This window comes from Stegodyphus dumicola, chromosome 12 (assembly GCF_044657685.1).
Source record: "Stegodyphus dumicola isolate Sdum_Otavi_A_Nest chromosome 12, ASM4465768v1".
Taxonomy (NCBI): domain Eukaryota; kingdom Metazoa; phylum Arthropoda; class Arachnida; order Araneae; family Eresidae; genus Stegodyphus; species Stegodyphus dumicola.
The window spans coordinates 83170189-83196338 of record NC_140779.1 but is presented as its reverse complement, the minus strand read 5'-3'; positions in this window follow the sequence as shown (position 1 = coordinate 83196338).

Here is a 26150-nt window from a genome sequence, read left to right as displayed (position 1 = left end):
ACAGTCGCAGATGCATTCTTACACAGATACATTTTAAAATACGGTGCACCGATAAAAGTCATTAGCGATAACGGAAAACAATTCATTAGTCAAATATTTGAAAACATATGCAATGGACTTGGCATACGCCATATCAAAATGGTTCCGTATAGACCACAGGCTAACATAGCAGAAAGAGTTAATAAAAATATAGTAAAAATAATTCGCAGTTACGTGAGCACACATCACAAGCGCTGGGATGGCTACATAAATGAATTAGCTTATGCTTTAAGAACGGCACATCATGATACTACGGGAAAAACTCCAGCAGAATTATTCTTAGGCCGAAAATTAATTACGCCTTTAGATAAATTATTCTTTGTGCAACAAAGAGAGCAGGAGTTTAAACAAAAAGATGTGCAAAAGCTGATTGATCAGGCGCTTAAAAGCTCGGATACGGCAAGAAATAGGCAGAAAATATATTACGATAGAAAACGCCGTGAAGCAGATTTTAAAGTTGGGGATAAAGTATTGAAGCGGAAATTTTCTTTATCAAGTGCCCCAGACAATTTTACGGCAAAGCTAGCTCCAAAGTTTGAAGGCCCCTATGTAATTCAGGAAATCAAAGGAGTAGTATTATATCTTAAGAACGAGAGAGGGAAATCTGTAAAGCAAGTCCCGACCAGGTGAAAAAATACTATAATCCAAATGATTTTGAAATCCTTAAAAGTTTCTTGCAGGAATCAAGTCTAAACGAAATAGAAGGTCCAGAGATAACAACAACTATTCCACCACTCAAGAAACAGAGAACTGAAGAGAGACCTAGCCCTTCTACAACCCGGACGTCGGTATCAAAAAGAAAAAATAATTTTCAAAGTCCAGCGTTTAAGAAAAACAAAAATACAGATGCACCGGGTAAAGAAACCGTGGTAAAGAGAAAAACACCACCTACATAGGATTGCAGGAAAAATTATACATCAAGGAGAACGCGCAGAGGGCCACAGAGTCAGGTGCCAGCAAGGCCGCCGTTCCGGAAACTGAAACGGCAACAGGAGGCACAAAAATACGACGAACAGAAGAAATTCAAGAAGGACTTCAGACCGGAGGACGTCAAGACCAGCCGTCCCAGGGAAAAACGGAAATGCCAACAACCAGACGATTACTCCGCCAAGAGGCCAGCATGTAGAGGACGCAAAAGAAAAAGTAATGTGGACGACACTCGGAGGGCAGTAAGGAGAAGATTAATATCCATGAAACCTCTAACTTGGGACCAATTTTGCCAAAAACGAATGACGGAGTTTCAAGCATCGAAAACTCAAAGATAAGTTAAAACCTTCTATAAATTTTTTTTTCTCTTTTGTTCCGAAATGTTATGCATAAGTACGAAGTTCTATGTTTTGACGAAAGTCAATATGTCTCGGTTGAGACTTAGTTTTGTTTTACTTTATTTAGCTAAGGCAAAAGTATTATTTTCTTTAAGTGTAAAAGCTAAAAACAAGCATTTTCTGTTGGTCGAAAGACTAGTTCTGTTATGTTAAAGCCAAAATTTGGCCGAAGATAAAAATAACTTCGTATTCTTGTATTAATAAGAATTTTAGTTTCAGTGCCGCCAGCTTGGCGAAGAATGAGTAAAGTAAAAATTTATTTTCTCTTATTCATTGTATGGTAAATTGTAAAAATCATATGTATTAAAATTTTGTAAATGTACGTAAATACTTGAATGTTATGTAAAAGTAGAATTTAGTTTAGAAGCATAAAATTGTAGATGCTAAAAGTGAATGCTTAAAAGCAATGAAGTCAAAATTTAAGTATTAAATTGTAGAGAAAGTCATGCTTTAGAGCGAAAGCCTGCATGTTTAAAGATGAATGAGGGGGAAGTTAGAATGAATGTGTTTTGTAGGGTTCTCCACCTACATTTGAATTTTTTAAGAATATTAAAGTAGCTCATTGAGTTGTAGAATGTCGAGTAAGGTGTGTCTATTTGGTCGTTGAATTCTAACAAATCATGGTGGTTAGGGGAAGTGTTGTAAGACTAAAACACGAATATTCCCGTTTGACACCACACATGGTGGAGAGCCAGGGTAAAGTTAAATTAATGCTTGAAAAATTGAATGAATGTGAAGTAAGCAATAACTAAGAAAAACGAATCGTTTAAAAACAAAAATTTATTGTGTCAAGAAAGTGTAAATTATAATGTATTTAGAAAGATACTGATACTTATTCCTTCCAGATGCTGGATGGAAAGACCAAGATTGATTGATGAAGTCCAGGAAAAGTTGCTGTAAGAAGAGAGAGTTAAAACGAGCAACAGAATTTTAGTATACAATTTGTTACATAAGATTTTTTTTGTGTAAACGAGGTTCTCGCCAGTAATTCAGAATTAGAGAAACTAACAACAGGTCGTTTGTAGGACCTGCTTCCAAGTTTTCCAAATTCTGGCAGCGGCAAATGTAGGGTTTATATTTATTTTAACTAACATTTATTTTAAGTTTAAACTATCTTTCCTGTCAAGCCTTACTTTCCCCTGGAACTGCCAATGCCAGAATATGTAAATTTTAGTAAAACGCGCAAGGATTCAAATTATCAGCGGAAGTATTATGATTTAAATAGAAAGGAAACAAGTTCGGTGTGAGATATTCTTACTTCACGAGCGCGGAGGTAGTTAGCGAGAAATTGAAGAACCCCGCGTTTCGGCCTATATGCTTGGCGGGAAGTAGTGTTAATCGTTCAAGTGAGCTTCAAGTCTGCAGAATTAGCAGCGGTATTGTAAAACGCGGTGAGTTAGTTATTTTAGAGAGCCTCGTAGTTAGAGTCTTGTCTTTAGTTTCTTTTCAGGTTATTATTTTTATTTGACCGCCGAGTTGGCGCAGTCTGTGAGCGTCAAGAGCACGCAATTGTAATTTATTACGTTGAATAAAAAGGGACTTAAACCCTTCACAAGACTCTATCTTTTATACAGCTTTCACAGTCACGCCTTGGTTGCGTGCAAGTTGGAGGCGCGCAACGTTACAAGTTGATTGTCTATAAGACAATCATTATCTTAATCATTGTATCATGCTTACAAGTATCTTAATTCAGTATAGTATTATCAGTAAATTATGTTGGTATGTTCTATTGTAATATATAGTGAGCCTTTGTACTATAACATAAATTGTAAATGTTTATTTGATGGCATCATGTTAATCTAATTACATTGAAATCTGTTTCATGTTGTAAAAATCTGTCTACTTTTTATTTAGTACACAATTTCAATATCATTGTTTCTTGTCTCATGTTAGCTAGCTTCATTCTTAAGTCAGCAAGTATAGCATTATCAGTAAACAATTCTAGTCGGTCTGCAAATATCGCATTCAGTCAGTAATATAGTTCTGTCGGTACTATAGCTATTGTTGACAATATGGATAGTTTCAGTCAGCAAGTATAGCTTTTTCCGCAAATTTTCTTTATTTGTAAGCAACTTTCTGCCTTTGTATATGTTTTTGTTTAATTATTGCATATTTTTACAGATGACTTGTTTGTTTGATCCGTACTCTCCTACTGTTCATATGCATTTTTCATTTAGTTACTTTTTTTTTTCTTTTTTTTTATAATAGCAAGCATTATTATTCAGTTAGCAAGTATAGCATTATCCGCATACTATGTTACTAAATTCTATTGTACAATATGTTAGGTCAGCTCTTTAACATACCAGAAACTGTAAATGTTAGTTTGGCATCATGTTAGTTAATTGCATTGTACTATCTATCGCTGTATGAATCTGTCAACTTTTTAATTAAAAAGTAAATATTATATATATTATATAGCATATAGCATTTGTATATGTTCTTGTTTACCTATCGAATTTTGAGCCGAGCATTTATACAGATTTTATGTCGATTTGTTTGCACTGTACTGTATTTTCTACTGTTTTTACTCATTTTTCATTTATCTACTTGTTTATAAGAAAATAATTGTTGTATGATTTTCTTTTTATATTATATTAGCATGCATTATCATCCAGTCAACAAATCTAGCTTTATCAGTACACTATGTTACTATGTTCTATTGTACTATATGTTCAACTGTATTATTTCTGTCAGCTCTTTACCATACCAGAAATTGTAAATGTTAGTTTGATGGTATCATGTTAGTTATTTATTTTGAACTTATTTAATGTAGTAAGAATTTGTCACGTTAGCCTGTATCGGGCTCCCAACTATTTATCCAGTTTGTATTGTACAATTTTTTACTGAATGTAAGAACCTTATCCTACTGAGCCGACTACATCCTACTGACTTGCAAAATCTGCAAATTTGAGCAATATACATGAATTACATAAACAAAATATTTAACTTGCAGACTTTGATCTATAGATTTTGTACTACATCTATAGTATATGGACTATAGACTTTGAACTGTGAATTCTGAATATAGATTTTGAACTATAGACTTTTGTTGGAACTGCAAACTACTTTTCTTCACTACTATTTCTTTTCGTCGCATATTATATTCAAAATTCCGCACATATTTTAAAGAGTTATATCATATATTATGTTAAAAATTTTTGTATTACATTCAAAATTCTGTACGTTTATAATTATGCTATTTTATACATTATGCTTTAATTTTTTTACATTCCAAACTGTGCATCATTGCAAATTATGTATTCATTTCAAATTATGTATTCATTTCAATTATGTATCATTGCAAATTTTGTATTCATTTCAAATTATGTATCTGTTTGCTAATATCAATAAACGGCTGGGATCACGTAGTGGGGAGACGGCGCTAAACCAATTAACCAAATGGTAAAGGCGTGGTGCCCGTCTTCCCCGTTCCTAAATCCTAAATCCTATTCCATATTGCATTACGTAGGTACTAGACACCACTATTTTGATCTATTCGTTACTTGAACTTTGGAATGCGTAATGTTTCACAAAATAGTTTTCTGATACGATTAAAATGACAATTTCAGTTATACTTATGAAATACTTATGAAATTACTTATGAAAACTTATGCAAGAAAAATATAATAGTGTTATGGGAAGTATATTCTCTTTTCATTGTACTACCAACTGTAATGCATATTTACATATGTATATACTATATTAGAAAAGGCGAAGAGGAAAAACATTTGCCTGACGTGGACGAACTCAGCTGAGCAATTTATTGTTCATTACTACGCAAAAGTTGAGTTAAGTCATAAAATGAAACAATAAAATAATTGATCAACTTTCCTTCAATCTATATTTCATATTATTTATATCGTATCTAATTTCTTTAATCTTTATTTAATCCTATCGGCAAGTCTCAATATATATATATAAATAAACTTCAAGCATCTAAAGTTAAATGTAAATTGAAGTCAAAGCAAAGCGATTTCTCAACAATATTAATAACTGCATCCTTGTAAAGGGGTTAAACATAAAATTAAAACATTTCAAAATAAAAATGATCATAGTAGAAAAAACTCGAAAACTAAAAATGCAAAAAGGGAAAATATATACAAAATAAAAAGAAAATACAAAATTAATCTCTCTTTATTGAAACTTTAATTCAGAACTCATCAGAAGAAAATGAATTAAAGCTTCATAAACGTTGATTAATATATTTCGAAAAACGTGTTTCGTTCCCCCGGTAAATTTGAGATCAAAAACTGGGAAAAGAAACAAATTTATATTACATAAAAACTCATATAAAACCAAAAAAAGTGAATCTCTAATGTACCAGGATTTCTCCTACACGCCTTCGAAACACTTGGAATAAAGAATAAAACATAACATTGTTTCAAATTGACTACAAAAAAAAAAAAAAAAAAAAAAAAAAAAACCCGAAACATTACATATTGTAAAATGATCATTCGAAAAAACCAAACTGGTAAAAATCTAAAAACATTATATGCAAATCCGAAATTCATATTCAAATATAAAGATAAATCGCAATATAAGTATACTTTAAATAAAATGGACATTTAAACAATATCTTAAAAAGGGGCGGTCCCATATTATGTTTAACTAAACTTTTAGTTCCAAGAAAACGAGTAACTTTTCATAGAGATTGCAAAAATAATAAAAACAAAGCAGAACCTATTTCGGCAAAAGCGGAAAGAGTAATAAAAACAAAATTGAAAGAACCTATGAAATACAAAATTGAAAAAAACGCAAACTTATTGAAATCATTTTTTGCTTCTTATTAAGTTTCTTTATATATATATATATATATATATATAATTTTAAATTTGGTTTTAGTCTTTTCTTTTAATTTGCTTAGAATCATCCTCATACAATTCACACCATAACGACGTTAAACTGAAATCATATGAATAAAAAAAAAAAATTTGATGTGTACACCACATGACACATCAAATATTAAATTATACGCATTTTCGTAACGGAATATTAAATTATACGCATTTTCTCTTGCATTTCATTTAAACTTAATTGGATTGAGTTAAATACACTTCGCCGACAGCGCATAAACCACAATAGAATAAATGCATTCTTTAAAATTCACTCTAGTATTTGTTTACCATAGCGACACTCTGGCGCTAGATTCACTTAACAGTATTACATTTCGTTCATATTATAACTCATAATGCACAAAATTTATATCATTTAAAGAATAGAATTATCTAATCGTTGCCACATGTTCTATTCAAATACTATAATAAAGCTAGAATGATCTATAAAAGAAATTAAGCAAACAAAACAAAAAAGAAACAGTTTTTCACAGACGATTGAGTATTTCTCATTCAATTAATTCAGTTCTCACTTCGCGAGAAGGCAAAAATACATAAAAACTCAAAATATCTATATTAAAAATTACGAAGTAAATTTTAATATAGATATTTATAAATTTTAATATAGATATTCCAGAAAGGATTAAGCATGATTTAATTGGCAATAATAAATGAAGGCGTTATCTTTGTTGTTGCGAAGCTAAGTTACTCTAGATTGACAACAAATCCACTAGTCTGCTGTTTCAAATGTTGCCAATCTAGAGAAACATAGCTTCGCAACAACAAAGATAACGCCTTCATTAATTATTGCGAATTAAATCATGCTTAATCCTTTCTTGAATTTTTTCGAGGAAATATGCGTTTAAGATTTCTTTCGTAATTTTTAATAGAGATATTTTGAGTTTTTATGTATTTTTGCCTTGTGGCGAAGTGAGAACTGAATTAATTGAATGAGAAATACTCAATCGTCTGTGAAAAACTGTTTCTTTTTGTTTTGTTTCCTTAATTTCTTTTATACATCGTTCTAGCTTTATTATAGTATTTGAATAGAACATGTGGCAACGATTAGATAATTCTTTAAATGATGTAAATTTTGTGCATTCTGAGTTATAATATGAACGAAATATAATACTGTTGAGTAAACCTAGCGCCAGAATGTTGCTATGGTACACAAATAGAGTGAATTTTAAAGAATACAATTATTCTACTGTGGTTTATGCGCTGTCGGCGAAGTAGATTTAATTCAATCCAATACGTTTAAATGAAATGCAAGAAAAAATGCGTATAATATAATATTCCGTACAAGGAAGTCATGTGGTGTACACATCACATTTTTTACTAAAGGCAGCTATCACATTAATAATACTGTAGAAAAAAAGGGTTCTTAAGCAGAAAGGAATTCCTTTTGAGAGGAATCATATTTCCGCTAAATATTTAGTTTTAGTTTATGAATATAAAATATTATTGTTACTAAAGTTTTGGTATTTATCAATAGGTTTTATGCTTTTCCTTGTTTAATTTATAAAACACATTAAAAAATAAACCAAATTTAAATAAATATGTATTATGCATTTTTTGAGTTTTGGAAAGGGGCGATTATCGTACAACCATGGTGAAAGGCAAATAAAGGTAGAGGAGTTGAGAACCACTGTTCTAAAACAATTGATACACAAATTGTTGAGGTCCACAAAAAGGACAGTATCATGTGGAACTGAAATTAAGTTAATATAACAAATACTATGAACATAAAAAATCGTAAACTTATAATAAACTATAAAACGATAAAAATTTCGTCGGTAAACATAATCTGGGTTTACACTCTGATCAACCGGGTTTCGCTATGAAGACACAACTTTTCCAAAACTATCATGAGAAAGAATAATTTTCTTCATTTTTAACTAAAACGCCCCTGGTACTTTATACCTGGATAAGTTTAATATCTTGCCTTAAATTACTGATTTAATATATTGCCTTAATTTAATATTTTAAGATACACGTATATATAAGTTCTTACAGACATCAGAAAAAACATTATAAGCCGTATATATACGGATTTACTCGTCAGAGGGAAGTTAAATAACTATACCTTATAAGGCATTTCTCCCGACTTCCTGGCTTGTCTTCGTGGTGTAGTGGTTCTGCGCGCTGGGTCGGTATTCAAAGGTCCGCGGTTCAATACCCAGCAAAGGCGTTTGCTAATTTTTCATCTCTCCGGCTTTTCCAAAAAATTACCTAATGTCTCTACAGTGGCGCCCGAACTAAGAAGGGTGTTGGATGATGATTCTCCTCACGCAGGATTTGGCGATTGGGTCCCCTAAAAACCCCAGTCGCCCTTTAAATGTAGGAGTATATAAGGTATTTCTCCCGCCTTGCTGGAGTGCCTTCGTGGAGTAGCGGTTCTGCACCATGGGCTGGTATTCCAGAGGTCCGCGGTTCGATTCCCGGCGAAGACGTCTGCTAATTTTTCATCTTTCTTGCTTCCAAAAATTACCTAATATCTCTACAGCCTAATTAAACTTAAAATATGAAAGATACTTAAGTAGACTTAGTGTACTCTAATTAGATAAGAATTGCAGATTATAAATTAAAATATTGACAGAAACTGGAAAATGAACTTTTTTCAATATTTCAATTGAAAAAGAAAGAGAAATAAATTAAAATCATAGGTACACTCAAACATAATGGAATCTATAAAATATTATAATTTTGTGGAGCTCTTTTGCTGTGACCAGAACAAAGTTATACGTCCATATACATACATTCATATATATATATATATATATATATATATATATATATATATAATTTATTTACTAAAATAATATTGATTATGTTATAGTATAATTACTAAATATAGTTATATTACTTTAGCAAATAAATTATTATTATCTTACTTTACATCTATTGGCAAGTATTAGGAAATTTATTTCAATTTCAATAAATTTCAATTTATATATATGCCTGGTATGGTTGGGTATATATATATATATATATATATACATAGATATGTGTACACCCAACCATTGACACCCAATCACACAAAGTATAACAGTGTAGGACATTTTGAACACATGCTAAAATACTTAGTTCTGCTATTGGACACTTTGAACCTTATCGCATACTTCCAAGCACTACAAAATTTCGGTTTCTCCAAAGTAGTTTGAATTCTACTTTCTTTAGCAAGAACATAGTTTGGTCATCTTTAGAATTCAGTTAAATTACGCATAGAAGGTCGAGTTAAGATTTGAGTAAGTTTGAGTTTTTCGATTTTTTTCAATTATTGTTTCAAATAAGTTTTCACTTTTTAGCTGCTTAGGGTTCAGATTTGTAGCATATATTGGTTTTAGACCAATTTGTGTTTTTCAATTTCAATGTACGCAATGTAAAGTTCTATGGCGTTTTAATCGTCATTTTGACAAAATGTTTTGTTTTATTCTTTTTACCAAGTGTTTCGAAAATGTGTAGGGAAAATTCTGGTACATTTGAGATTCGAGTTTTAGGTTTTATATGAATTTTAAAGTCTTTAATAAAAATTTGACGAAATCATTTTACGGTGCAGCGGATTATTCAGAGATAAGTAAATTGTGTGTGCGGTCTCTGCAATTCACCGCTCCCAGCATTTACGATGCGACACACGACATCGCATGTTTTTGACATCACAGAGAAATGACTTCATATCTAGTATCAGGAGATTTTAACGTTCTGCACCGTGTCTGTCGTCAAAGCCTCTCGATTTCAGGAAGGGTGACGAACCAATCATCTTACGTTTCCCCCGATGTCGTTCCAGATATAACGAATCAGAGGATGTGAAATGCTACTGTAAAATTAAGGAGGCGTGGCTAATTCAGTCAGAAGATTTTCACCGTCGTTTTAACATCAAGATAACGCTCCTGAACTCTTGAATAGAGCGACCTACAATGCTCTTGAGCTTCCGACTAGAGAGATCTTCGTTAGCAGATTCCTCATACTATGAGGATTATATTTTATTTAAATACTTATCTATGTCATATGTTAATTATATATATGTGTGTGTAAAGAGTTTCTGGTAAATGAATAAATATGTTTGAGTTTAAAATGCAGTAGGAGTATGCAACCTCGCAACCTGACTCAATCATTATAAGGAGTCAGATATGCTACCTGCCGCCACTCAACACAGGGTAAGCTGATAGTCACTCCCACAGTAGTGACCAAAAACCCCCCAACGGGTTTTGATCTCAAATGAAACAGAAGAACCAAGTACATTTTCGAAACATATTAATCGACTTTTATGAACCTTTAATTCATTTTCCGCTGATAAGTTCTGAATTGGAGTTTCAATGAAAAGAGATTAATTTTTATTTGTATAATTTTGTATATTTTCCCTTACGCATTTTTATTTTTCGAGTTTGTTCCACTAAGAATTCTTTCTTTAAGTGGACTTGTTTTGATGCTGTGTTAAACCTCTTTTACACGATTGAAATTATTATATTATAAAGGATTTGCCTTGTTTTTATTCCAATTTAATAATAAATTCAGATGCTTTAAGTTTATTTGAATTCAATCTTTCAGCTATAGGGCAAGACGGGTTTAAAATTATTTTTAATTCTAATTTATAGCCTATTTTTATATTTCTTTATATATAAGAAAATGCCGAAGGATTTGCGTTTATAACTGCAACAGATCTGTATATTTCATATCTAATCAATTTCCATTTTGTTTTATCTTTTAGTTGCATTTCTGGGGTTATTTCTTAAAACATACAGTTTATTTATGTTGAGGTAATAAAGCATAAAACATCATAAATGAACCCATAAATCTATTCAAATAAATCAACTTCATTTATTACGCGTATTTTATGTTTACAAAACAAAAAACATAAATGCTCGCAGTCGAACAAAAATAGATTTCCCGAATTCTACTTATCGTACTAACATCAGATTAAATTAACATTTTGAGGATAAGGAAGTATTTGGATTTAAAATAAATTCTAATTAAATGCTTATTGTCTGACATCCAAACAGTTTGTATTTTTGGGTTTTGTTTTCTGATATACTTTTGGGATAAATCTTAATGTATTCACAGCAGTTGAGCAAACATCTCTCAGGATGCCACATGAAGGCTAAACAGGCAGACGATGAAGAGTATTTAAGCATTTAAGCATTACTACAGCATAGCATAAACAACAATCAAATGATATCAGCATTTTTCTCCATTTATATTTACTTTATGTACCCACGAACTTTTTTTTTTTTTTTGAGGGGGGATGAGCAGAAGATAAAAAATAGAGGAGCAACAGGGAAGCTAATCTAGAAATTTAAATGATTAGAAAAATCAAAAAATTAATTTTCAAACATTAAGCGTTAAAAGAAAAACGTTTCCAGAGAACTGAATAATCAGTCATTTTTTAAACATTTTAGACAATGAATTTTGTTAGTTTTAAAATGAGGTGTGATATAAAAAGCTCTCATTTTATTTCACAGGATTTTCCTCCAGCTGAAAAATTTAGGATCTGAAAGATCCGAGAGCGGAATCACTAAAGCGATAGGCAGGTTAAAATCCTCTTCACACCTTTAACTTTTTCAGTGACGACGCTTTCAGCGCTCTTCAGATTGATGAAGAAGATTTATTTATTTTTTCCTTCTTCCAACCATTTTTTCTTAGCCTGCCCTTTCACTATACGCGTCTCCAAATTTCCTTTTTTATCCTCAACTGCTTTCGCACTCTCTTTTTATTCCCCCCTTCCTCCTGGCAGAAAGGAATCGAGTTTAGAAACCCGTTGACAAAATGCTTTATATGGACACAAACATCAATCTTTTCGAAACTCCCCCAACCTTTTTTTTCACTCTTTTCCTCGCTTTCCTTATGTGTTTCTCGCTTGACTGCACAAAACGCAGGTATTTCGCAAGACAAATGCAACGAGATTTTTGTCTCAAGGGGGAAGAAGAAGAAGGACACAAATTCCGATAAAATGTTTGGGCGAGTAAGTCCAAAATAGAAAAAACAAATTTTTGCTGCACTGTGATAAATGATCCAGTGCGGTTGGTCACACTTGAAGACTAAGTAATCTCTTAAGGCCCGTCCACACGAGTACGCTCGAAACGTAGCTGACGAACGCGCTTTTACGTTACCAGCGTAAAAGCGTCCAAACGAGTACGCTTGCGAAGAGTGCGTTTAACCAATAGAATTATTTTGCGCAAAAATCACGTGACGCTGTAATATAGCGTCAACAGAGCTGTATCTTATTACTTCGCGTGCTTCTGTATATTTGCAAGTTGTCCGAATCAGATGATTTTTTTAATAGCTGAAATTTTACTATTAAGTGCAATTATTAAGCAGAGGCAAAACCGCAAAAAATGGCAAGAATGAGTCCGAAAGATTTATTTAGAGCGACATGTTCAAAGAGATTTTAGATTTTTTTACTGCCTCGTTTGCGAAATGAATATCCGGAATTATTAAATTCCTACTATTATCTCACACTCTCCCTATATCTTGTTCAAGTTTTCAGTACATAAAATGCTTTTTATTCATCCACTCAAGTTCAAATACAATTTTTTAAACTTGTAGTGAATGACACTTGATGTTAATACAGCTTTTTCGCATATTAAAATTTTTTAAATTTTTAATTTAAAAAAAATCTGTTTCTATTTTTATTTATTTATTTATTTGTATTTTTTAAATTTTTCTTTGTAAACCTAAGTAGGAATTGACTTATTTTTTTTTATTTATTTCTTTTTATATTACTTGTTTTTTAATTACTTCAGGATGAGTATCGACCAGTTTGACAGACTTGCAGATTCTATATTGTATGAAAATTAGGATTTATAAAATTGGTTTGGAATACAGTATATAAAGAGAATTAAATTACTTAATTCTCTTTATATACACCATCCACCATATAATAAAACCACTTCATATTTTTTTAACTCCCCCTCCCTTGGTCTTTTGTTTTTCTTTTTATTTATTTTTGAATTTAGAATGAGGTTCAAACTTTGTACAGTTTATGAGAAATTATGTGCATAATAAAATATGCAATGAAGTAAAAATAAAGAGAATTTATAGATGATATATGATAAAGAGATGCAGATATATTATTACATAACGATTTCTATTTGCAATGCACATTTTTAAACTAAATTAAAAACAATAATAATAATGAATAAAATAAGAAATGAAAACAATGATAATAGGTAAAATAAGAATATAATGATTCATGAATAAATATAAGAAACACGTTTCCAAATGTGAAAAGCTATGTGAATTTATGTACTGGCTACGGGTGAGGTTCGAACTCGCAACCTTTCTATTCGCAAAGCAGAGCGCTGACCACTCAGCTATCTGTGAAAGCAGTGCTTATGAAAAATAATGTAACAAGTAGAAGTCGATGCAAAGGTAATTTAATTAAATTTCAATAAATGATTGTTGTATGACACAAGTTGTAACTTTCCTCCAAAATTTCGTAATTGTATTTTATTGAATACTCTTTCACAGTCAACTGCTTTATTTTAGAAGTTGTTACGAGTATATTGCTGAAGTTAGTTTTTGGTGTATTTAATATTGGGATATTTATAGAGCTTCTTATTACACATGATATAGCCAATATTTATAATAATTAAGGATAATTTTGTAAGGCAGAAACTTTGATTTCGTAGAAACTGTAATTTATTTAGGTTTCTATTACTTACGGTGTTATAAATAGGTGAAGCATATGGATATACTGGTTGGATCATTGCTTTATAAATATACAGTTTCCCCTTTAATGAGAATTGTAAATGTATACCAATATGTACGGTTTGAGAAATCTGAAGATGGCGTGAACAATGCTGATTATTTTATTGCTGTATACAGTTATATTTGTAAGCAAAAACTCATCTCTGTGTGGTTCTGACGGCATATTGAAACGGGTAAGCAAGAAGGTTTTCTGATTATGACACATGATAAGAACTCGTTCGGCTATTGGCTATACGCGCGCGTCGCGGGCGAAAAAGCTGAACAGGAGCGTACTCAGTTTTACGTCTTCTGCGTCATGCGAATTTACGCCGGCGTCAAAAAAGTTGCGTCAACTACGTCCGGAGCGTCCTCGTGTGGACGGGCCTTTACTCATGTCCAAGGGATATTTTCATTACAATATACAGTAAAGTTGAACTGTCTTGCATAAGAACAGAAACATAAGTAATTTTATATAAGACTCTTCAGTATTTTGTTTCTGGAAGCAAGATAAGCTATAAGGATGTCTAAGTTTTGAAAACTGGTAAAAAATTGTCAGTAAAATTTAGAATCTAAAAGGGATCCTGTGTAATTTTAACATTTGGAATTTAGCAGTAGGTTATAATTATGAAATGTGTCCAGCAAGTTAAATATACAATTTACATAACCCATTAAACTGAATGATGCAGAAGATAATGAAATAAAATGATTCTCAGAAGAAACTAATGCATGTCGTTAAAAAAAAACACTGCTTAATATATGAAGAAAACATATGTATAAACAAGGTACTAAGATAAAATTATTCGTATCATAAAATTCTTAGTAAAGACCTTGTAATATCTTTGGATTTAGATAGCTCTTTCCTCATGTTTAATTTTGATGTTAATTTCACGGTAATTAATTTCCTCGTGTTAACGGTAATTAATTCATGGTAATTCACGGTTTCCTCATGTTAAAGGTAACTAATTTCCTCATGTTCACGGTGATTAATTTCCTCATGTTAATTTTCACGGTAAGACATCAAGGCATAACAATTGCATTGGAACAACTTGTTCCAATTGTTATGCCTTATAACTGTTATAATTGTTGCATTTATTCATAATTTTATGAGGGGAGCACTTTTCTTCCATAATGCAGAAAGATTTTATAAAAACAATTCCAGGTGTTTATTGAATATCTTACAAATTAAAATTTTTGAAGTGTAATTTCAACTGTAGGCATATAATCTGGATATATTTTGTTAGCCAAAATTATGATGATAATATTTTTCAGGATAATAAGCGCTTTTTTTCAGCATCATTCAAGATGATTCAAATTTCCATAAAACGTTCATTTTTTTGAAGCAAGGATATTTTTTCCAGTGAAAGTAATTTCCTTCATCTTATCTCCTACTCTTCTTCATTTGTCTTTAAAGCTGTTAGCACACTTTTTTTGTCAAGGTCTTCATAAATTGTTTTATGAGTTTCAATTTTATACAAAGCAATAATAACAGAATTTTTACTTTGTTAGCAAAGTTGTTGAATCATTATCGTCAACTTGAATCATCATGAATGATGCTCAAAAAAGCGCATCTTTTGTACTATTAGCAAGGGTAAATATATTTTGAGCCACATTGGAGAGATTTTTGTAGTAGATAATATTTTCTCAGCTGTTGCTGATTTTAGCGTATTAGTCCAACACAAGAAACGAAATTACGAATTGATATTCTAAGGTCCTGATATATCATTAATTACTGATCGTTGTACTTTGATCTGGATAAGGAATTATTTTATTAGTGTCCTCATTACGATTCTCTCTCATATGCGTGTAGTCGTTAGCGGACAGCAATTATTTTCTGCAACTCATTTCAAGCAAAATCAGACTTCATTCGTAGGATTTTCATGAAAGGAAACACATTAATCGGAAATGAAGCAGAGAGAAAATTACGGGAATCAACTTTCGTCCTAAGCTGTCGTTATCAAGGTTACGACGCAATCAGAGAGACGGAAAATAACCCTGAAGTGTCTATTCTAAAGTAACGGATGATAGACTATAGAATTGGTTAAAAATAAATAAGGAAAAGCAACATGCAGCTGCTTTTTTTCGAACCATATAAGGAATGATTAATTTTCCATTAATATTTATAATATAAATAGTATATGTCAGATACTGCAGGTAGATATATATATCGCTAATAGATTTAATATTGCATAGTACAAACTCTTTAAAGTGTGCTGTACTGTATTACCATTGTGCGTCATTAAGTCAATGAGAAAGTTTAAAACAAGCTTAATTTCACTTATTTTTGGCACTATTCTTCACATTTGGAGCTCCAGTTAAATAGAGCTGGAAGTGTTAGGAATTCAGATAACTGGAATCCTACTAATATCTGTCTCATTATTTAAATAAATATGGTTAATAAGATAACCACATCTCGGTAGCATTTTATATCTTGACTTTAAATTAAATGCTAATTTGAAATGGAACTTAATCTCCTGAGATCTCCGCGAGTCTGAAGTGTTGTATATATAAAACAGTGTTCAAACTATAAATTCAAATGTTGTGTGAGGAACACGATGTCGATTTTTTTAAGTTCATGGCTTGTAAAAGAACGTGTGAATTTTAAATTTCCTAGAAGAGCAATTTCGGAGCTCTCTTTCTTTCGGAAATGTATTTTACTCCTTGAGAATCCAAACTGCTTCTTCACTTTTCTAGAATCCAAAAGCGTGAGAGGCAGACAAAGAAATTCGATTTCAAAACTTTCTCGTCATGCTCCGCAGGACATATAAATCATTCCTATTATTCTGCTCGTGTTCAAACACGTCTCGGAAATGTGCTCTCTCCTCTTACAACTTTCGCAATTCTTTTGTGATTTTGTATACTTTGACTCTCTCGGAAGCTTGTGTTAACACATTTTTCTCACTCGTTGCAATTGTATCGACAACAATCCGTAGCATTCAAACTTCAAAACATGGTAGGACAAAATACCTTTGAATAGCTGATATGTCAAGACAATTAAGCAACGGGATAGTGATTATTTTTCAGTATCAGGAATATGAAATGAAGCACTTAAAGCGCACGTTCTAACCGTATAGTGAAATTAAAAATGTAGCGTCTATTAACGAACTAATATTCTTTTAGTTCTATTATCCTCAATCCTTCTTTTCATTTCAGTTTACATCACGATATATATGCAGTTTTAATTATAATTTAGCGAAGTGATTCCCAACGGAGCCAGTACATCCCCTGGAGGGTCGATGAAGTTTTAAAGGCAGTCAATCATGGTCAAGGGCGATTGGGGGTAGATAGCCGAATATGCACCAGCAATTGAGCGACATAATCAAGATCCTATTGCTTAAAAACTAACTATTCATAAAATTGATTATAATATTCTAGTTAAGTAGTACAAGTATTTGGTAGCTAGAACACTTATGAACCGTGTAGCGAATTATCGCTGAGTTCAAGTGGAACAGACAGGCCCAAAGAAGGGTTAAACTTTATTTCAGCTCAATAATAATTCACACTCTGGGGCTTACAGGAAGCCCCCACTTGGGCTTTAACTTAAGGCAGAAAATTAGAAATTAATCTAATGAAAACTAAACTAAAACTAGCTAAAGATATACAGAAATACTAACAGAGTTGGCCCTTATTCAAGCTCACCGGGGAATATTAGCAGGTGCGTAACAATACGGCTGAACGTAGTAAGATTTGGCTTAAAGCAACAAAGTGGCCAGACGGCAGAACAAGCTCTACTAAGAACTTCTAAGCTCTTCTACTAAATGACGGACTCTTCCAACTTAAATACTGGTTCAACCTGATTTACTTAAATGCGAACATTAAAACACATTCTGGCAACGAATAGTAAGTGGGAAACAAGAGAATAAAGGAAAGCTGAACAAAATTAAAAATAACTAATAGGAAATTAAAATAAACCCATACATGATAATTAATTGTTTATTGATATAAAGCAGCTATAGCTTTATATAAAGTAGCTTATTATATCCCACAGTAAGGAAGAAATCATATAATTTAAATCTGAAGGAAAAATATACAAAACATATGAAGCAAGCAAGAGATGAAGACATTGAAGGAAGATGTTCAGGCACAAGTATTATTCAAAACATAAGTGTAAGCTTAGTTTCGGAATTTAAAATTCATCCGAGAGAAATACCCCCAAATAAATGTTGTTACCAAACCAACGTCATTGACTTCTCTCTCTTCTTACTCAGTAGAAACAGGCTTTAGTCAAGTTAATAAATTTTAGAGAAAACATGAAACAGGTCAAATAATTTTAAACGAGTCAATCTGAAAATTAATTTAAGCAACTGTGTACTAAATATTAAGAATCTAATCTTGTGTACTAAATATTAAGCTCTGTCATCACATCATTTAACACTGGAAGTTTGAAAAATTAGAATCTGTGACTTTTGTATCTGAAATCTTTTTTAAAATTATTAATAAAATTAATAATAATAATAATACAAAAAAAAAAAAAAAAAAAAAAAAAAAGAATTAAACAATGTTAATGCACCAAGTTTTTCAAAATTTTCATTATGTTTTTAGTCTAATTGTTATAAACTCAATTTTTTTAAGGCGTTAATGCACAAAAATTTTTGGGAAATTCCTGGTTTAGACAAACAACTATAATGGAGTTTTACTTTCCCCTCTACTTGCTTTAGAAGTATAAATGTTTAAATGTCATTATACCTCAAGGTTTGTGAATTGCCCCTCAAGATGAATCCCTAAGCGTTCATTTGACTCATAATCTGGTTCAAATACCCTACTTCAATAAATCCTCTTACATCGGTTGTAAAAGATACTTCGAAACTAAAGGAAAAATTTATTAAATCTTTAAATATTTAAATGTTCACGCTTCAGCCAAACTATTTAAATACAATCTTTCAATTAGGAGTTAAAAATAATAAAAAACTAAAAATTTAATTTAAAATTTCAATACATCTTTAGTATTCTTATATTCAAATTTTCATTACTTTCCAATTCCTTTGAAGACGAACTACATTTTGAAATGCTGATTTTTCTCATTCTTGTTATGGTTCTTGTTTTAAAAATAAATATAGCGATGATTGGAAGTACTTAGCATACTTAAAATCCAATTTGTTTTGTTAAAATTCAAGTTATATTCTTTTATTTGTAAGACTTCCTTTCCTTGAAATTCGTTGAAAATTTCTTCAAAAGCGCAGTTTTCATTCACTCTTTTGTAAGGTGCACAAGACCTCCTGCGTTGATTACTCTAATGCTACTTGATATAAAAATCCAAATGTTTTTTACTTTCGTTTCGACGAAGAAAACAGAGTAGAAATTTTAATTTTTATGCTATGTATCTAGCGACGTAACGCAAAGGAAGCAGCATTGGGAATAGCTGTTTACGCTTTCTACCACCACTTCGTCTTTTACTAAGAAATCAATATTCTGAAGCATATTAAAAGCTTTTATAAAATAAGCTTTTTAATTAAAATTCAAAAAGTAATTAATGAACTAATAGGAGAAAAGTAATTTATCATTTGGAGTGGGCTTACATTTGTGATCACGAGGCTGTTTTGATAACATTAAACGATGAGGAAAAATAAATGCCTTTAATTAAGTTAATACAAACATAACCAGAAACATATAAATATTTTCAAAGCATTTTAATTACGAAAAGGCAAAAATTTGTTTATCAACTATCCATAATGATTTTAAAGCGAATTTTTGTTTATGAACTGTTAATAACGTTTATGGAAATTATTTGAGCAATGTTTAGCTCCTAACCGTAATATCGAGAAAACATCCGTTATTGAAACAGAGCATGATAATGTAAAATTAAAAACTAGGCAAAACATCGCAGCCTTGGCAGATGTTTTCATGGACCAGGAAGCAAGGAAATGAAAGGAGCAAGGAAAAGCGAACAGAAATCTAGAAATTTTTTTTTTTTTTTTTTTGCTTCTGAAAGAGATGGACTTGTGTCTGACCTCCCTAAAAATCGATAGAGATATTCAATATCTACATCAAACTAAGATTGTTGCTTTTATTTTTGCTAAATTTAAATGGTTGATTAAATTCGAAATCAAGCTATTTGGTGACATAATCCCTTATTTGGCGACACATCTTCTATCACTTTGTAGTCTTGATAATCTATTGCGACTTCAAAAAATCTTAAGTTTCTGCAGTCTTAAAACTTATGTTTTAAAAAATACTATATAATATTTTGATCATATTAACCGAATTCGTGATCTAAAAAAGCAAGGTATTTTCCTTGTTTTCTCATACAAACGGGGGAACTCAAGCTTCGGGAACTTCTCAACAAACGGGAGAACTCAACTTCGCCAATTCAATAACAATATCCGAATAATAACTTTAACCGCAATCATAGTAAGCAGCGCGAACTGTAATCGGAAGTAAAGTAAATTCTCGTTACAAAATTCATCTAAAATTTTATATCACAAATAATAAAAACAAAATGTGTCCCTGAACGTTTTTTATACTTTTGGAGATGCAATTCGACTAACGTTTTTAGTATTTGGGGATCTGCGGAATTGTCATCTGAGTTTTTAAATAAACATATGGCTTTCGAATTATAATCTTTAAAGAAATTATACAGGCATTATTTTTTGAAATTCATGCAATTAGCTCAGTACGTAATAACATAAATGCATAGCTTGGTGCAAAAATGTTTGAAAGAATACCTTTGGCATATTTTAATTTCCTTTTAATTCGTATTTTGTGTAATCTATGATATCTTTCTAAACGTATCTTCTGAAGAAAAACATTTTCCGGAGATTATTTTTAAATTTTAAACTATTCAGATTTTTTTTATTATTTGGGCACATTTACGTTTTAAATTTTAAACTATTCAGATTTTTTTTTATTATTTGGGCACATTTACTGACGATTTTCCATCTTCTTTTAACATTTTGAAATATTCTTTAAAGCTCATTTTGAAAATCTCATTGCGAAAGAAAAAATGGGCGTATTTTCCTCTTCTATCCAAGCTCATCTGCACGTTTGCTCAATTAATCTCGCATACATTATATATTCTGAATACTTAAATCATATTTATTATTTATAGTTGGATAAAATGTTAAGCGTTTGACTAATTTAATTAGTCCAAAGGGGCTTTGTCCCTGAGGAACTATTGTTTTCCTTTTGCGATTTTGCGTCGAATCATTCTGAATGTCCGGTTCACATTTCAAACCATTGCCACCAAATATTATCACTCTGTATTATATTTGAAGAAATTAAATAATGAAGAATTTACATAAATGTATGTATGTTTCTCGCACTGTGATAAAACAACGGTACCTGGAGCCATTCAATTTTGAATAGCGTAATGCTATTGCTAATATGGGCATCTGGAAGCCCAAATTTGAATTTTGAATTTTGTTTTATTATCGATTTCATATTTTGTAAAACTTTGATGAATTTGTGCTTAACAAACTCAAGGATTTCAAAGAGAGCAATGGCAATGTTGTACAGAAAAAACATTTTTATCTCCAGCGTGTGAGACTGTGTATCGGGGATTCTGAAGATATGTTCAATTTAAAATTAATTTTGCGATATTGCTCTTGAGCTGAATTTTATCGTTTAACCTTTTCGCGACGGCGCACCTTTTTTTAAGACGCTCGTGCGGGACGGAAGGGAATCGAAGGCAGTCACCGTACAGGACGGAGGTTTTGCATCGCTAAGCCTAATTTTATAAAAAAAATCAGGAAAACAAAAATTTCGTTTCTAGCATCGTAAATTTTGGTATCATTTTAGATTATTACTTGAGCTCTTATATATGTCAAAATTAGCACTTAATAACGTTTTCTTTATTTTACACGAAAATATACTTAAAAAATTGCTTATCTTGTAAAACAATTTTCGGTAGCGCTATTCAAATTATGCCAAAGTTTTAGTTGGTAAAATCCATCAATAAAGTTTAAAATTGAATTTAAATGAAATTAAATTTAAATGAAGACTGTGGTAAATCTCGAAGCACGGAGAAGTATCACTTCTAACTCTTAGAAAAAGTATCACTTTCTAACTCTTTAGAAAATGAATCATCTCCCTCATGTGCGTTAATAAATGGTTCACTGACCATACGAGGTATTCTTCCTCTAAAAATGGCGCCTCTCCGCCATGATAGACTGGAGGTGAGGTTTTCCGAAATAAAAAGAGAAGAAACGAAAATATATCTGAAAGCAATGTGAAACGTAACAATTCTCCACATACTAACCCTAAAAGACCGTACATAGTAAAGGAATAAAAAAAGAATAAAAAAAGGAATTGGATATAAATCAGACATGCGAATGTTTTCATTAGCACGCAGCGATTTAAAGAGCTCACCTCTGTTTACGAGCCCACCAGCGGCCGAGCGGTAAAGTCGTTGAACACTGGTAGTTCGGTCCGAGGTTCGAATCCCGCGAACGGGCTGGCTGCATGGGCGTTTTCGTTGTTTTCCCCATGTGTAACGTGTATACGAGCCAGTTTCCCTTAGAAAGTCCTCCACGAAAGGCATCCCTCCCCTTAGGCAAATAGCCCTCGTGTGCTTTGCCATAATTAAATACACACACCTCTGTTTACGCTTTCCCTCTCCCCACCCTCGCCTGAGCTGATGAGAGTAAAATACCAAAGTCAAGCAGAATATATCTAATTCAAGGTCAGGAACCTAAAACTGTGTTCATTTCAAAAGTAATGGACATAGGATACCATCTAGTGGCCTTCAGAAAAACGTTCCATCTTAAAATGCGTATACGCATCACCCGTCCTCTGAATGCAATCTCTAGCGATGCGTGGATGGGACGCCCGGCTGTAAGAGACGTTTTTAGGAAATGCGTATATGGGACACCCATCCAGTGCGAAGAACATAATATTTAATAAATAAAGGTAACACAAAAAGGCTGAAAAAACGCTCCGTTGGACGTAATTTAAAATCTGAAACCTTTCAAATTTTCTTTTTTTATATTAAACTAGTATTTTTTACTAGTAAACTAGTAATTTTTCTTTTCCAGCGATTTTATGAAAGAATAACATCTTTGTTATTTACGATAAAAATAAAATGGGGTTTATCTATCTTTAAATCAGTATATAAATGTATTTAGACCGAATTACTAGGCACATAACGTTTTTTAAAACATCATATTGCATATCAATTACATCTTAATAAAGGTAAATTTGTAAACCCTTGTATCCTTTGCTAGCATAAACGACTAAGGTGAAAGTTCGATTAGCTACTTATCATTTAAACTAGAAGATGAATACAACAGGAAAAGGGTGTAAAAGGCCTTTTATTGAAATCAATTATATTTACAGACGGCACGGATTTACTTTACTTGCTTATAATTTCACCAGCCACTTGTGGCGATAAAGTTAAAGATAACAGTAGCGAACTAAATTAGAAGGTAACGTGGTAGCTCAAGACTAGGCAAACCAATTTATACTAGCAGGTTGACTCAGAAACCTATACCGGCGAGATACTAACTTCGATGATAAGAATGCGAAGCTGAGATTCAAAAGTCAAACACCTGGTAGAAGAAACATCTTGCGCACTCAATAGTGAAAACAGTCTCTGACTAACCTTTTCACAACTTCAGTTTAAATACACTTTTGCTCACCCTACCTCATTTACATATTGGCGAGAAAACGCGAGGGAAACCAGAAAGGACAGGAAAGGCTAATTAGTTGTATCCTAGGTTTTTAACAGTTATCTTTAGTTGAGGCTTCTTTCCTAGCTTTCCTAATTTCAGCTTACAATTTCCCACAAGAATGTAATCGTGATTAATGCAAATGAGGAACAGCGGCATTTAAGTCGATGTTCCACTGACTTAGAGAGCCAGAGATTCTGACTAGCGCGCGTTTGCCATTTGGCTACACTCTGTCTAAGCTATTACTACGTTCGACCGTATTTCAGGCCTTCAATAGCTTCGCCAGTTTAGTGGATATTTAGTGGCCAATTACTTAGAATTTTGATAGCTTCGGCTATACCGTTTTAGTTAAGCATTAATTAAGTTTTATTTCTTAGAACTCTTGAGTTCAAGCCCAACTGGAGGCTTTTCCGTACTTTTTCCTATAGCAGAAATGAAATAACTCTAGAAATAGTGCGCATGCCTTAAAAACTAGAACATTTGAGAACATTTGAGAAAGTATAAATATTGCCCCTAAAACAGCCAAAATGTAGGGGAATAAAGCTCATACCTCTGTATTTTGATTTTAAGATGAAGATGAATTGGTATTCATCTTCAACTCGTTTGATAGGTTTGTGTAAGTTATAAGATATTTTCTCTCTCCCTTCTGCATGCCGTCGTGTTGTAATGGTAGCACACTCGGCGCGTGTTCAAGAGGTTCAGGTTCGAGTCCCGGCGAAGTCACTGCTCATTTTTCACTTCTCCAACATTAAAAAAAAAATTATGACTCCACATTGTCGCCCGAACTAAAAAGGTAGTAGATATTGATTCTTCACCAGCAGGATTTGGCGACTGAATCCGCTAGTCCCCAGTCACCCTTTAAAAGGCGATGTATATAAGGTATTTTCTTCCTGCTTTCTGCATGCCTTCGTGGCGTAACGGTAGGACGCTCGCTGCGTATCCCAGAGGTCCAGGTACGAGTCCGGCGGGGAGTGCACATTTTACCTTTGCCATCATAAAAAAAAACCCTAATAACTCTACAAATTTAGGCGACCATTTATTATCTCTTTTGGCAGTACATACATAAATAGATATACAGGGTTATTTTAAATTCGACTATATATTTGTTTTCAGTTTTAAGCAAATTTTTTTTGGCAGAATCTTTCCGATAGGCTTATAATCAAAACGTCTTATATTTGGAAATATAAGGTAATATCATGCTTATGTTCCAAAAACAGCATACTGTTAAGATTTGAAAGGTGCATCAAAGATTTCACTTCGTAATTTAAGATTCAAAATTACCAATCAAGTAACTTTATTTCTTCTCGCTTTTGTAAGCGTGAAAAGTTGGGAAAGATTCTCAATTGATTATTTTAATTACATATAAAGCAGATTGTTTAATTTAAGATGTAATTCTTATTGTTGCCCATGATGTTTTGTTTTAAAATGCGGTTGTTATTGTTGCCCATGAAATTTCATTTAAAATGTAATTCTTATTGCTGCCCATTCATATTTTAGTAGGAAAATTTCAACTTAAAGGGAACATCACTTAAAGGATGAAGCTTACTGTCAATTAGAAAATAATCGAAATATCTTAGATTATTGATACAAATTTGAAAGGTAAATATGCAAGAATTTATCCTCATACACTTGAACGAAACCATCTAGCATTCTTACTAAATGACAGGTCGAAGCAAATAATTACTTGAAATCAGAGCTGAATACAATCATAAACTCTAATTACTTACATACTATCAATACGTCATTGAATATATCTCAACACTAGTCATAAAAGTTCTTTGAATTCAATGAAATTATATTGCATTTTAATTATTATAGCCTTAAGTGAAAAATTTGCACTAGTCGATAAATTTAATCTTTCCTCTCATTAACAAGGGCAAAAAAGGACATGTAATCTTACAGCTTTAAACGCGTCAGCTAAATTATATATTTTTTAATTACATCCAATAAAATAATTAACTCCTCGTGAATCTTTCCAGTTTTATTCTGCATAAATTGCAAAATTTATTAAGGTGCAAGACATATTACATCACCTTTCTTTATTTTGTCATTTCAATATCCTAAAGTAATTTGACGCGAATATGAAACCATCAACAAAAAAAAAAAAAAAGTTTACAGGAAACGAAATTAAGACACGTTTTTCCCTTCCACATGCATGTCTATTATAGGTAGATTGAGATAAGAAATAACTAACTACCCATTCAAGGCTGGTGCTTGTCTGAATACATGTTACCAATTAAGTTAGAAGGAGTATGCGAGATAAAGCAAGGCAGCTTTGATCAGCGTTTAATGGGATGGCCAATAATTAAGTGGCTCATCATTAGACGACTTCAAACATCTTCTTTCCTTCGGCAGAACGAATTTTGGCTTTTAAGATAATTTCCGTCATCGGTAATTGCTTTTTCTTTTTATTTCAGCGATAAAGCTCATTTTTTATTCTCGCTTATTTTTTTCTTTTTTTAGCATTTTTTAATTCACGAAGTTGTTCGCAGCAATTTATGTCGTTACATATTAGCAGCTCCTAACGATTAGGAAGTAATAAGAAAATAAAAAGAAGAAAATAAGTTTAAATGAACTAGCAGATGGTGCGTAAAAGGTGGTGAGTTGTTATTAATAAGTTAGGAAGTAAATGTAGACGTCATCGGAATTTTTGCTTCAAAAAAAGGTAA